This window comes from Lissotriton helveticus, chromosome 4_1 (assembly GCF_964261635.1).
Source record: "Lissotriton helveticus chromosome 4_1, aLisHel1.1, whole genome shotgun sequence".
Taxonomy (NCBI): domain Eukaryota; kingdom Metazoa; phylum Chordata; class Amphibia; order Caudata; family Salamandridae; genus Lissotriton; species Lissotriton helveticus.
In genome coordinates, this window is record NC_136063.1 from 106,743,753 (window position 1) to 106,747,212 (window position 3,460).

The 3,460-nt window shown below is 45.9% G+C and overlaps 1 long non-coding RNA gene across 1 annotated transcript; it reads right to left on the reverse strand.

Moving 5' to 3' along the window:
* Nucleotides 1-1,522: 1,522 nt before the first annotated feature.
* On the reverse strand, nt 1,523-3,165 carry LOC144828406 (uncharacterized). Its single transcript, XR_013610439.1, has 4 exons — nt 3,034-3,165; nt 2,604-2,723; nt 2,389-2,489; nt 1,523-1,967 (listed from the first exon to the last, which is right to left on the reverse strand). It is a non-coding gene; the product is annotated as an uncharacterized LOC144828406 (long non-coding RNA).
* Nucleotides 3,166-3,460: the final 295 nt, after the last annotated feature.

The following is a 3,460-nucleotide window of genomic DNA, read 5'->3' on the forward strand; positions in this document are numbered from 1 at the left end:
ACGCTCTCACGCCCACCCCTGAATCCTGCCTATTGGGATTATGGGTGAAGGGTGACAAACACCTGCACTGCTTCATTGGTCTGGCCTTCATCCTATATAAGCGTAGCATGGCCATGGTTTGGAAGTCCCCTGCACCCCCCTAGATCCGCAGATGGCTGCACGTGCTGCTGACATTGACCAGAACCGAGCAACATGCTCTCCGATTACTCTGCATGAGGGGTAACTCCTGCACGAGGAGTGAATGCTGGGAGACCTACCTGATTGCAGTTAAGGCCAAAACCGATGAACGACCACCTTGAGCACATCCTGAACCACATACACTCACGACACACAACACAATGACTATCTCATTGTCAGTCCTCTCTTCGGGCTGCAACCGTGGCATCACAGCGTAATCCATGCAGTGGCCTACCCTCCAGCACACAATTGTATGGTCGCGCAATCCATCCACGATGACCCACTCCCCCTCTATTCAATCCCCCGTGGCATGCTTGGCGAATACCAGACATGGTAACTTGTAGTTCTGTGCAGAATCATGCAGGCTCTCTCACATGACGTTCTGATCACCGTCATGTGGATGTGGATGTGGTGACTAAGTGCTGAGTTGGTATCTCACACATATGTGTCTCAATGACTTTAGAGCTCTCTTATTGTTGCACTGTATTTTGCCCTTTTTTTCTTCCCATTCCTTTTTCTTCTTTCCCCCCATCCTTTTTCTTCCTGTCATTAGCCTTCTCATAAAGTTATAGGCCGCATGGTATAGCCTGCATTTACTATTGTACCTCGCACAATGGCATTTGACATGCCGATCTTCATTGTATACGTAGATACCATATTGTACATGTGCATCATATGATGTGAGTTCCAATAAAAACATTTACAAAAAAAAGATGATACATTTTTGTTCAGGGATTATGGGGTACATCTTTCTCAGTTTGACAATGTCTACTAGATAAAGGGATTGAGAGACACTGTAAGGAAGCTGATGTATGAAAAGGTGTGGTGCAAAGGAGTTTATGAATGAAGCTGGAAACTGCATTGATCTGGGGGGATGGACAGTCAGGGGAGGGGAAGATGAAGTGTAAGGCTTTGAAGCAGGACAAGGAGGCTCCCCTTGGGGAAGCTTAGTAGAGTGAGAGAGAGACTGGGGAATGAAAGTAGGATGGTAAATGAAAGAAAAAGAATGAGGTGCATCGTCTTATTATTATTATTGTGGTTCTGTAAAGCGCAAAGCTACCCCATGGGGTTTCCCAGCGCTGTGGGGTATGGAGACTTAGTTGTGGGTTGGTTGGTACACCTTTATGATTTGTTTAAGGGAGGTTGGTTTAACCAAAAAGAAGGGGGACCCCACATCAATACTAGGCAGGTAGACGGGGAAGATACAAGTCAGGGAGGAGGGAGAAAACCTGCCTACAGGATACAAGGTGGCCTCAGATGAGGTCCAAATATATTTGCACTAACCTCAAGCCACACAGAAGATTCAGGAAGTAAAACTGGTGACATATGAACAAATATAGTGTTTTTTGTTTTTCTTTATTGAATTATTTTTTCAGAGTAAAATATTTTCAAATCATGCATTTCATGAAAACAGCTGAGTTACACAGAGTTAATAATGGAAAAGATAACACAGCATAACATATGATTCTTAAATAGGAAGATAATTTAACATCAATTGAAAAACCAATATGTCCTCACCATGGCCCACACACAAAACCACAATCTAATCTCAACAAACATACACATGCATACTTCTCACATCCAAATAAATGAAAAGATCACAATCACAAGTCACTCCGCAGAACTGTAATGATCAGAGATCAGTGGGGATAGTTGGAATGTTCTCCCAGATCAGTCGGTTGGTTCTCAGATGGTAAAGGTGCCAACGCGCATTTCGGTGTGAGACCCCAGCCGGGGCTACACCTTCATCAGGGCATGTGTGGACAGAAGGGCACAGGGCGTAGGAAGATCTATAAAAGATGCAATTAGGGTTACATACAGGAAAATTCTGATGTGGCAATTGAGAGGCTTAGACTCATCATAAGGAATTCTTATTTAAAAAAGGAACTCCCGGTGTTAAAAATAGCATTGGCCAACGAACGAAGAGTATCTAGGCCCACTCAGAAGATGGACCACTTAGGCAGGTGAATAAGGTGTAGCTGAATGGGTTACAAAAGGTAGAAAGGAAGATAGAGATGAATGAAAAACCATTAGAGACCAGATGTGCCCGAAAGTGAAAAAAATATAAATAAAAAGAAAAATAGGAGATATCAATCTGCGTGGAAGAAAAGGTGCCCCTACTGGACTGAAAATACACCCAGGGATGTGCTGAACTAATGGTGATAACATGCAATAAACACGGAGGAGGAAATGGGGAATGACCCTCGGTACCTTGTCTAACAGGATATTTCGGAGACCGGTTCTGTATTTTGGCGAGGCCCTCTGCATACAATGGTCACGCTGGAGAAGGCGCAAACGTATTCAAGTCCAAGCTGCCGGGATCAAAAAATAAATAAAGTTTGCTGTTAGATGGTCCCTCGAAAATGAAGATTTTAAAAGGATGGGGCCACAACCCAATATAGGTGCGTGTGTATACATGTGCATACCGTGGTGTGCTCCAAATCAGAGCTCTCCCATATATTTAACAGGTGGTCAGGATTCAAGCTGCTCCGGAATTTCAGAGTATTGGAGAGAGTTTTTAACCACAGGCAGCTGGGGCAAATCACCTGGGGAAAAAGAAAAGATAATGGTAGACGCGGCCTTAGGTTCAATCCACGCGGGGATAAACAAGAATCCTCATTCCCGTCGGGATTTAAATGGTGGCGCAGAAAGGGAGTAGGGCTCAGGGATGGCTCGCTCGGAGCAGACAGGGGTCCTAAGATGAGGGTACGGGGACCAGGGGATCGGGGATACGAGAGGCGGGAAAGGAACAGAGGTTCCGATGGGGGGAGTCTCAAAGTGAAGGCGCTGGGAGACATTAAGCGCCTAGCGGGAATTCTATAGTGAATGGTGGTATGGGGTAGGAGAGGGACTTACCGGTGCTCCGTGGCCTGAGTCCGGACAGGTATCCGTGTTGATCCTCCGAGATGGGCGTTCGTCCTGAGTTAGGTGGAAGCCGGAAAGCGGAAGAAGATTCAGAGGAGGGATGATTTAAAGGGGCAAGGTCCCAGGGTGGAGGACACGTGGCTAAATCACGTGAGCGGCTTCGATTAAAGAGGGAACGGCCGTCTCGAGAAGTGATGGAAACAGGACTGAGACAAAGGAATGGCCGGACTCGTGAACCACAGTGTAACTACTGGGCACGGCTGCGAGGATAAAATAATAAAAGGAAAGGTGAAAAATTACTGTGGGGATGATCACAGGAGAAGGAGCGGGATGACAAAGGAGCGGGTAGAAAAAAGGGGGCTGCAAGGGAAAAATATTTTTTTGCGCAGGGAGGGATGGGCTAAGGACAAAAGAAAAA